General features: G+C 40.2%; 1 long non-coding RNA gene across 1 annotated transcript in view; it reads left to right on the top strand.

Annotated features, from left to right (window-relative positions):
- Window positions 1-586: 586 nt before the first annotated feature.
- LOC121043388 (uncharacterized) overlaps window positions 587-11,366 on the top strand; it is a 25,337-nt gene continuing 14,557 nt past the window's right edge. The window contains exon 1 of the long non-coding RNA XR_005796821.1: window positions 587-1,236. This is a non-coding gene — a long non-coding RNA (uncharacterized LOC121043388). The remainder of the gene's footprint in view (window positions 1,237-11,366) is intronic.

Genomic DNA, 11,366 nt, shown 5'->3' with positions numbered 1-11,366 from the left:
TTCCAGGAAAATGTGTGAGTTGTAGTTTATCCAGCCTTTTCTGATCATTAGTGTGGGATCAGTGCTTTTTTACAGCTTTCTAAACCTAACTTAGAAGCAGAAATGAGACCATATATTTTCTTAATTTAGATATACATAATAATTATAATGGCTTAGACAGTAATTGTTTAGACAAGCTCCTCGTACATGGTAAGCATTTATAAATGTTTAATTAAATAAAGAATTATCGAATACAATGCATTACGCATGTACAGGTATTTAGTAGAAATATTGTTTCCCTTACTATAAACCATTTCTGCTTTCTATAGTCAGCATGTTTAATGGGGAATGTGAAAAGGGTAATTTGTATCTGCCTACCAGGTAATCCAATGGAAGGGTTTCAACTGACGTCCATATTGGGACTCTCACCAATAGAAATGTATATTTCCTTTTCCTGCCACTGAAATTTTTGATACAAGAACCACTGCACATATATAAGGGGTAGATGCTAGATTGTACCCAATTATTATGAGTCCAATTTGTAAATTATACTCTGGAAAACTTATAGCTCAGTCCCACCCAATTTGCTAACCATTCCCTGCCCCCTCCCATGTAATAATAATCTTTAGTCCAGATTGTACCTGTTCCTGGTACTTAATACCAAAAATTACAACTAATATTTTTGGAATGCTTAATATGTGCCAGATATTTTTCCAAGTTGTTCATTTAGATTTTCTCATTCATTTGATTCTTGAAATAAATCTGTAGTTTGGGAACTGTCATTTTCCCTCATTTTAGAGATAAGGATTCTGTGGCACAGAGAGGTCAAATCATTTTCTCCACTTTACAGAGCTGACAAAAAGCATATCTGGGATTTTCATTCAGAGAGTACAGCTCCACCATATATATGAGAATGCACTACACTGCCCTACCCCATAGTGTTTCTAGCATTATGGATGTGCTTTATTTTATATTAATAAGTAATCATTGAAATGTAGGCTCACCAAGGGATCTGTGTTTTATTCAATATTTGACCAAATTCCTAGAACAGTCCCTGACACATAGTAGGTGATCAGTTAATATATATTGCTGTTGTTAAAATGAGAAAATTGTGGAGGGTTTAACACATGTTTTGTGCTACCAGCATGGAGAAGGAGCATGAGAAGTTCATATGAAAAGGCAGGAGAATCTTTGCTCGTTTGGACATCACTACATCCCATTCTGGAATTTTCCCCAAGGAAAATAATTTTTTAAGAGGTAAGAAAAGAATAAAGGAAAGAAGGAAGAGTAGGAAATAGAGTGGGTGCCCCCACTATCTCCTCTCAATGTCTTCCAACTGATGGACCCTCTAGTTTAACTTCTACAATCAAACACAAAATTTGTTTATGGCAGGGTGATTATAGGGGTAGAAACTGACCCATTTCAAGAAAGATAACACTGTTCTCACTTTCTTGGGGTTTCTATGAGGAAAAATGCTGCCACTAGTCAGTCTTTCTCCTAAGAACTCCCCCAGATCATATGCACTTAGTGTCAAGTATTCATGTGCCTAATGCGTTAACATGATTTTTTAAATCTTAGTTAATATTCAGTACAAAATTGGTTTCAGGAGTAGAACTCAATGATTCATCACTTACATACAACACCCAGTGGTCATTCTAACAAGTTCCCTCATTAGTACCAATCACCCATCTAGCCCATCTCCCACCTATCTCCCTCCATCAACCCGCAGTTTGTTCTGTATCATTAAGAGTCTCTTGTGGTTTGCTTCCCTCTCTTCTCTAGCCTCCTTCCCCTATGTTCATCTGTTTCATTTCTTCAATTCCACATATGAGTGAAATCATATAGTATTTGTCTTTCTCTGATTGACTTACTTTGCTTATCATAATACATTCTAGCTCCATCCACATTGTTGCAAGTGGCAAGATTTCATTCTTTTTGATGGCTGAGTAATATTCCAACATGTGTGTGTGTGTGTGTGTGTGTGTGTGTGTGTGTGTGTGTGTGTATTTTATTCATTCATCAGTTGATGGACATTTGGACTCTCTCCATAGTTTATCTATTGTTGATAGTGCTGCTATAAACATCAGGGTGCATGTACCCCTTAAAATTCATATTTTTGTATCCTTTGGGTAAATACCTAATAGTGCAATTGCTGGATACTAGGGTAGTTCTATTTTTAGTTTTTTGAGGAACCTCTATACTGTTCTCCAAAGTGACTGCACCAGTTTGCATTCCCACCAATAGTGTTAGAGGGCTCCCCTTTCTTTGCATCCTCACCAACATCTGCTGTTACTGTGTTATTAACTTTAGCCATTCTGACAGGTGTGAGGTGGTATCTCATCATGGTTTTGCTTTGTATTTCCCTGATGATGAGTGATGTTGAGCATCTTTTAATGTGTCTGTTAGCCATCTGGATATCTTCTTTGGAAACCATCTCTTCATGTCTCCTGCCCATTTCTTAACTGGCTTGTTTGTTGTTTTGGGTGTTGAGTTTTATAAGTTCTTCATAGATTTTAGATACTAACCCTTTATCAGATATGTCGTTTGCAAATACCTTTCCCATTCTGTAGGCTGCCTCTTAGTCTTGTTGATTGTTTCCTTCACTGTGTAGAAACTTTTTATCTTGGTGAAGTCCCAGTAGTTCATGTTTGCTTTTGTTTCCCTTGCCTTCTGCCATGTGTCTAGTAAGAAGTTTCTCTGGCTGAGGTCAAAGAGGTTGCTGCCTGTGTTCTCCTCTAGGATTTTGGTGGTTTTCTGTCTCATATTTAGGGTTTTCACCCATTTTGAATTTGTTTTTGTGTTTCACCCATTTGTGAATTTGTTTTGTCTCATTCTTCTGCATGTCGCCATCCAGTTTTCCCAACATCATTTGCTGAAGAGATGGTCTTTTTTCCATTGGATATTCTTTCCTGCTTTGTTGAAGATTAGTTGACCATATAGTTGTGGGTTCATCTCTGGGTTTTCTGTTTTGTTCCATTGATCTGAGTGTCTGTTTTTGTGCCAATACCATGCTGTCTTGATGACTACAGCTTTGTAATACAGCTTGAAATGGAGACTCATGGTGCCTCTAGCTTTGTTGTCTTTTTCAGGATTGCTTTGGCTATTCGGGGCCTTTTGTGGTTCCATAAATGTTTTAGGATTGTTTGTTCTGCCTCTGTGAAAAATGCTGATGGTATTTTGACAGGGTTTGCATTAAATGCGTAGATTGCTTTGGCTATTATAGACATTTTGACAATGTTTGTTCTTCCAATCCAGGAATGCTTTTGCATTTCTTTGTGTCCTCTTCAGTTTCTTTCAAAGTGTTCTATAGTTTTCAGAGTACAGCTCTTTTACCTCTTTAGTTAGGTTTATTCCTAGGTGTCTTACTGTTTTTGGTGCCGTTGCAAATGGGATTAATTCCTTGATTTCTTTTCCTGCTACTTCATTACTAGTGCATAGAAATGCAACAGATTTCTGCATATTGACTTTAGTATCCTGCAACTTTGCTGAATTCATGTATCAATTCTAGCAGCTTTTTGGTGGAGTCTTTTGGGTTTTCTACATAGAGTATTATGTTGTCTGCAAATAGGAAAGTTTGACTTCTTCCTTGCTGATTTGTATGCCCTTTATTTCTTTTTGTTGTCTGATTGCTGAGGTTAAGACTTCCAAAACTATGTTAAATAGTAATGGTGAAAGTGGAAATCCTTGTCTTGTTCCTGGCAGTAGGGGAAAGGCTCTCAGTTTTTCCCTACTGAGGGTGATATTAGCTGTGGGTCTTTTGTATATGGCATTTATGATGTTGAGGTGTGCTCCCTCTATCCCTACTTTGTTGAGGCTTTTTATCAAGAATGCATGCTGCATTTTGTCAGATGCTGTTTTTGCATCTATTGACAGGATCATATGGTTCTTATCCTTCCTTTTATTAATGTAGTTATCACAGTGATTGATTTGCAAATATTGAACCAGACCTGCAAGCCAGGAATAAATCCCACTTGATCATGGTGAATAATTCTTTTCATGTACTATTGGATTTTATTTGCTAATATCTTGTTGAGAATTTTTGCATCCATCTTCATCAGGGTATTGGCCTGTAATTCTCCTCTTTAGTGAGGTCTTTTTATGGTTTTGGAATCAAGGTAATGCTGGCCTCATAGAGTGACTTTGGAAGTTTTCCTCCTCTCTCTCTCTCTCTCTCTCTCTCTCTCTCTCTCTCTCTCTCTTTCTTTCTTTCTTAACAATTTGAGAAGAATAGGTATTAACTTTTCTTAAATGTCTGGGTAGAATTCTGCTAGGTAGAATTCTGCTAGGAAGGCATCTGGCCCAGGACTCTTGTTTGTTAGGAGATTTTTGAATACTGATTCAATTTCTTGCTGGTTATGGATCTATTCAAATTTTCTATTTATTCCTATTTCAGTCTTGTTAGTTTTTGGGTTTCTAGGAATTTGTCCATATCTTCCAGATTGCCCAGTTTGTTGGCATGAAATTTTTCATAGTATTCTTACAATTGTTTGTATTTCTGTGGTGTTGGTTGTGATCTCTCCTCTTTCATTTGTGATTTTATTTATTTGGGTCCTTTTTTACTTTTGATAAGTCTTGTTAAGTGCTTACCAATTTTGTTTATTCTTTCAAAGAATGGGCTCTTTGTTTTGTTGATCTGTTGTTGTTGTCATTGTTGTTGTTTCTATTTCATTTATTTCTGCTCTAATCTTTGAAAAAAAATTTTTAATGTTTATTTTTGAGAGAGACAGAGACAGAGTGTGAGCAGGGGAGGGGCAGAGAGAAAGGGAGACAGAATCCAGAACAGGCTCCAGGCTCTGAGCTGTCAGCACAGAGCCTGACGCGGGGCTCGAACCCACAAACCGTGAGATCATGACCTGAGCCATAGTTGGACGCTTAACCAACTGAGCCACCCAGGCACCTCTTTATTACTAATCTTTAATTCTTCTGCTGGCTTTAGTTTTTATTTGCTGTTCCTTTTCTAGCTCTTTTAATTGTAAGGTCAGGTTGTATATTTGGGACCTTTCTTGCCTCTTGAGATAGGTCTGAATTGCAATATACTTCTCTCTTAGGACTGCGCTTGCTGCATCCCAAGGGGTTTGGACTGTTATGTTTTCATTTTCATTTACTTCCATGTATTTTTTAATTTCTTCTTTAACTTCCTGGTCAACTCATTCATTCTTTATTATGATGTTCTCTAACCTCCATATATTTGAGGGCTTTCCAAATTTTTTCTTGTGGTTGACTTCAAGTTTCATAGCATTGTGATCTGAAAATATGCAGGTATGATCTTGATCTTTTTGTACTTGTTGAGGGCTGATTTGTGACCCAGTATATGATCTGTTCTGGAGAATGTTCCATGCACACTCGAGAAGAATGTGTACTCTGCTGCTTTAGGATGAAATGTTCTGAATATATCTGTTCAGTCCATCTGGTCAAGTGTGTCATTCAAAGTCATGGTTTCCTTCCTGATCTTCTGCTTCGATGATCTGTCCATTGTTGGAAGTGAGATGTTGAAGTCCCCTACTATTATTGTATTATTACCAACAAGTTTCTTTATGTTTGTTATCAATTGAGTTATATATTTGGGTTTTTCCAAGTTGGGAGCATAAATATTTACATCTTCTTGATGGATGGACCCCTTAATTATGATATAATGCCCTTCTTCATCTTTTGTTACAGTCTTTGGTTTAAAATCTAGTTTTCTGATATAAGAATGGCTATTCTGGCTTTCTTTTGATATCCATTAGCATGATAGGTGCTTTTTTTACCCTTAACTTTCAATCTGCAGGTATCTCTAGGTCTAAAATGAGTCTCTTGTAGGCAGCATATAGATGGATCTTGTTTTTTTATCCATTCTGACACCCTATGTCTTTTGATTGGAGCATTTAGTCCATTTGCATTCAGAGTGATTATTGAAAGATTTGAATTAAGTACCATTGTGTTGCCTGTAAAGTTGGTTTTTTTTAGTCATGTTCTCTGGTCCTTTCTAGTCTTTGTTGCTCTTGCTTTTTTTTTCTTCTTCAAGGAGTCCTCCTTAAATTTCTTGCAGAGCTTGTTTAGTATTCACAAACTCCTTTAGTTTTTGTTTGGGAAACTCTTTATCTCTCCTTCTATTCTGAATGACAGCCTTGCTGGATCAAGTATTCTTGGCTTCATATTTTTCCCATTCAGCACATTGACTGTTTCTTCTCACTCCTTTCTGGCCTGACAAATTTCAGTGGACAGGTCTGCTGCTAACCTTATGTGTCTACATTTGTAGGTTAAGGACCTTTTATCCCTAACTGCTTTCACAATTCTCTCTTTATCTTTGTATTTTGCAAGTTTCACTGTGATATGTTGTGGCATTGATCTGTTTTTGTTGATTTTGAGGGGAGTTTTCTGTGCCTTTTGGGCTTGAATGCCTGTTTCCTTCCCCAGATTAGGCAAGTTCTCAGCTAATATTTATTCAAATGATCCTTCTGCCCCCTTTTCCTGTGCTTCTGGGATTCCTAGGATATGGATATTGTTTCACTTTATGGAGTTGCTGAGTTCTGTAATGATCTAATAGTATTCATGATCTAATAGTATTCTTTCCCTCTTCTTTTCAGCTTCAGCACCATTATTTTCCATAATTTTATCTTTTATGTCACCTATTCTCCCCTCTGCTTCTCCATCCTCATTGTGATTATATCCAGTCAGTTTTGCATCTCATTTATAGCATTTTTTATTTCAGCCTGACTAATTTTTGGTCCTTGATCTCTGTAGTGAGGGTTTCTCTGGGGCCTCCGTTTGTTGTTGTTGTTGTTGATTTGTTTTGTTTTGTTTTGTTTTGTTTTGTTTTTGAAGCCCAGCCAGTAGTCTTATGACTGTTGCTCTAAATTCTTATTCAGGGGCACCTGGGTAGCTTTGTTGGTTAAGCACCTGACTCTTGATTTTGGCTCAGGTCATTATCTCACATGTCATGTGTTTGAGCTCCACATTGGGCCCCATGCTGATGGTGCAGAGCCTGCTTGGGATTCTGTCTCTCTCTCTTTCTGTGCCTCCCCTGCTCGCTCTATCTCTCTCTCTCAAAATAAATAAACATTTTTAAAAAATTAATTATTCTTCAGATATGTTGCTTATATCTGTTTTGAGCAAGTCCCTGGCTGTGATTTTTTTTAAGTTTATTTATTTGTTTTGAGAGACAGAGAGAGAGAGCATGCATGCAAGCAGGGGAGGGGCAGAGCAAGAGGGAGAGAGAGAATCTTAAGTAAGCTCTGCACCATCAGCACAGAACCCAACATGAGGCTCAACCCCAGGTGTATGCTGTGTGTACTCTGCTGTTGTGTTTTGGCTGCTTTTTCCCACTAGTCAGTCTTCTGCAGGGCTCCTCCTTGTTGCAGTGGGGAGTGTTTGGATCTTTAACTAGGTGTGCTTTGATTTGTTTGTTAAAATAAGCCTGGAAAAAAAAAAGGAAAAAAAGAGCCTGATTCCCCCCCCCCCACCACCAAAACAAAAAAGAGAAAAAGAAGAGGAACAAAGAAAACCAAGCAGACATCAAAAAACCATAAGCCTAAAAAAAAAACAAAAAAACAAAAAACCATAAGCCTGATTCCAAGGAAAAAAGGAAAAATGATAGAAAAAGAAAAAAAGAAGCCTGATTCTGAAAGAGAGAGAGAGAGAGAGGGAGAAGGAGGGAGAAGGAAATAAAAACACAAACAACAGACTATTAGCCTGATTTAAAAGGGAGAAAAAGAAGGGGGGAAAAAAAAGTAAACCTGGTCCTATTTTTACCAGAATTGTAGGTGACACTTTGAAGCACTCTATGATAATCAACTTGGTGTTTGCAGGGTGATGCCTATTTTGGTCTTCTAGAGGAGACGCCCACTGTGTTGACTCAGAGTCAGTCCTGCCCCCATAAATAGGCAGTTGCCAGGCACAGAGAGGTGGGGTTTGGTGCACACAGGTCCTGCCTCCACTGGGGGATACTGTGTTGCTTTCTGAAGTCCCATCGTGTTGGCATGGATGGGGGAAATGGTGCCCCTCCACTTTCTCAACCTCAGACAGAGGATCTCACACCCCCCACTGTTCTGGAAGCCCTCACAAAATAGTGAGGGCAGTCAGTGTGCCCTGCTCCACAGCTCTCTTGCCTTTTTGTCTTTGGCACCCAGGTGGGATTCCAAACTTGAAATCTTAAAGGACCCAGCATAGCATGGACCCTCCCACCTCCTCTGGAGGAGAGCCTTTCCGCTGTGTCTGATGTTCTTTGTCCTAGAAAAGCAGCCCCACTCTTGGGCACTCTACACAATCTGTGGCCTAACACCATGATAAGCAGTAACCAGGTAACATGCCCTCTGTGTGTGCTTCTGTCCCCTGCCTATGAAAGGCCTTTGGTGGAGCTTGCAGGGTGTTTTGTCCTTGGGGAAGCAATACACCTTCTTCAAATGTACTCCAGGAAGGGGAATGTTCTTTTCCACTGTGACCCAAGAGATCCCTACGCCATGCTATGCACTCTGGGGCCAGTGCCCTTCTTCTCCCCAGAAGTGCATGCCACAGCTTCACTCCAAAGTTGCACACTTCCAAAACCTCAGATTTTGAACTCCACAAGTTTGCAAAATACCTGCGACACTCAGTACCTCTGGCTCCCCAGTCCTTGGTCTGGAGAGGCTTTCCTCTTGTGCAAACCTCCCACCATACTCGCAACCCCTCTCTCTTCCTCTCCCTTTTGTGTCTCCAGGGAAAGCGTTCCCTCCCTTCTGCAGCACTGCTGTTTTTCCCTCCCCCAGATTCACTTCCATGCTCCTTTCACCTGCCATGTTGTCTCCTCCCAAATGTGGAGATCCTTCTGTCAGCCCTCAGATTGATTTCCTGGGTATTCCAAGTGAACTGGCCTCAATATAGCTGTGTTTGAGGGATGAGGAAAGACCAGGGTTCCCCTACTTCTCTGCCATCTTAACTCCTCTCTTAACATGATCGTGAAACAAAGACCAAAGGGCTACTTGTCAAAGAATCAATTCACTTTGGTCCCTAAATTACATGGGGTCACAAGTGATGTTACCAAGGTGGTGGGATGGGAAGCTCTTGACTTTCTCTGTTCCTAAGGACACATTCAGAGGGGGCAATTACCTCTGAGAAATCCAGAAACTGGCCAAGCAATCTCTACACATTACGTGAACTAAAAAAGAGCCACACTGAAATGGGTAGGAAGGGCTGAGATACACTTGCAATAAACCCTACCCTCAGCACAGCCCCTTACAATCAGGAGGGAATCCCTAACTCTCAGTTTCTTCCTGAGAAGCGAAAGATTTGGACCACACATCTAGTGCCCCATTTTTAAAGCTGCCACCCAAGGGATAGACCTGTGAATCACCTCGCTCTGAGAGCCATTGTGGCTTGGCATCCATGAATCTTACAGGGCCACATCAAACAAAGAAGCAGTTTTTAAAATGGGTGCATGGGCATTTCTTGTCGCTATCTCTTCCAGGCTCAGCACAGAAGGAGCAGGCAAAATGCCCATCACCCAGTCTCCCTGGAAGTCTTTGACTGCATACTTTCCCAGCTGCTACCTGAGGTTCTGGCTTCTAATCAACCCATATATGGGAGCTCACTGGGATCTTCCCAGAAGCCTAAAAGAGCTAGTGGAGACATCCTTTGCCTTCTCTCCTCAGGTAACCCCCCTAATAAAGCCAAGTGTCCAGCTTCTCCCTAAAAAGAGTTTGTCTACAAATCTAACACCTCGTCTTCTAAGGCTGCCAGGGAGGGACTGGCTTCTAAATCACCTAGCTCTGGGAGCTGGCAAGGCTCAGTATTAATGAATCCTTCCAGGAACACACAAAATAAAGAGGTGGCTCTACATTTGCAATAATATGGATGAAGGTAGAGTGTATTGTGATAAGTGAAATAAGTCAGAGAAAGACAAATACCATATGACTTCACTCATAGGTGGAATTTAAGAAACAAAACAGATGAACACAGGGGAAGGGGAAAAAAGAGAGAGGGAAGCTAACCATAAGAGACTTAACTATAGAGAACAAACTGAGGGTTGATGGAGGGAAGTGGGTGAGGGAGGGGCCAAATGGGTGATGTGTATTAAGGAGGACACTTGTGATGAGCACTGGGTGTTACATGTAAGTGATGAATCACTAAATTCTACACCTGAAACCAATGTTACCATTTATGTTAATTAACTAGAATTTAAGTAAAAACTTGAAATAAAAAAAAAAGAGGTGGCTTGGGGCACCTGGGTGGCTCAGTTAGTCAAGTGTCTGACTTCAACTCATGATCTTGTGGTTTGCAAGTCTGAGCCTGTGTCAGACTCTGTGCTGACCACTCAGAGCTGGAGCCTGCTTCAGATTCTGTCTCTCTCTGTTTCTCTCTCTCTCTGCCCGCCCCCCAATGCTCTTTCTCTCTCTAAAATAAACCATTAAAAAAAGAGAGGTGACTCTAAATGGGTACAAATGCATTCCCAGAGGCTATCCTCTCTGGCTAAGCACAGAATACATAGGCAAAAACAACCGGCTCCCAGTTTATTCCTGATTGCATCATATCTAATATTTTGACTTGCCCAAGTGCTGTCTGGAGATTGGGTTTCAAATTAGCTTGCATTGGAAACTGAAGGAGCTGGCTAATAGTTCTCTGGGAGCCTAAACAGGCATGTGTGCAATTCCCATGCTGTTGGGATACCAACAGGTCTTGGACACCCTAGTCTCCTGGGAATCACTAAGAGCAAAGGCAGTGGTTTACAAAAACACAGAGGCTTGAGGAAAATAAATACTCAGGTCAAGCTTATTGACAAAGTTTATTTCCTATACGAGACCAGTCTGTTAAGACTTGGATAGGTGGCTGTTTTATCTAATCTATAAAAACCAATACAGAGAGTCAAGGAAAATAAACAGAAAAATATGTTCCAAACAAATAAGCAAACTCTCACACACACACACACAAACAAGATAAATCTCCAGAAACCAATCTTAATGAAACAGGGGTAAGTAACTCTCTGAAAGAGAGTTCCAAATAACAGTCATAAAGATGCTTACCAAGGTCAGGAGAGCAATGCATGAACAAAGTGAACATTTCAACAAAGAGAAGATATTTTTATTTTTTTAATGTTTATTTATTTTGAGACAGAGAGTGAGAGCGGGGTAGGGGCAGAAAGAGAGAGAGAATCCCAGGCAGGCTCCATGCTGTCAGCACAGAGCCTGACATGGGGCTCAATCCCACAACTCTGGGATCATGACCTGAGCCAAAACCAAGAGCTGAATGCTTAACTTACTGAGCCACCCAGGCACCTTGAGACAGAAGATTTTTTTTTTTAATTTTTTAAAACTTTTTTTTAAATTTATTTTTGAGACAGAGACAGAGCATGAATGGGGGAGGGGCAGAGAGAGAGAGACACAGACTCGGAAGCAGGCTCCAGGCTCTGAGCTGTCAGCACAGAACCCGACGCGGGG

This window comes from Herpailurus yagouaroundi, unplaced genomic scaffold (assembly GCF_014898765.1).
Source record: "Herpailurus yagouaroundi ecotype Mexico unplaced genomic scaffold, PumYag 187, whole genome shotgun sequence".
Lineage (NCBI taxonomy): Eukaryota > Metazoa > Chordata > Mammalia > Carnivora > Felidae > Herpailurus > Herpailurus yagouaroundi.
This window is presented reverse-complemented; position numbering and strand designations above follow the sequence as displayed.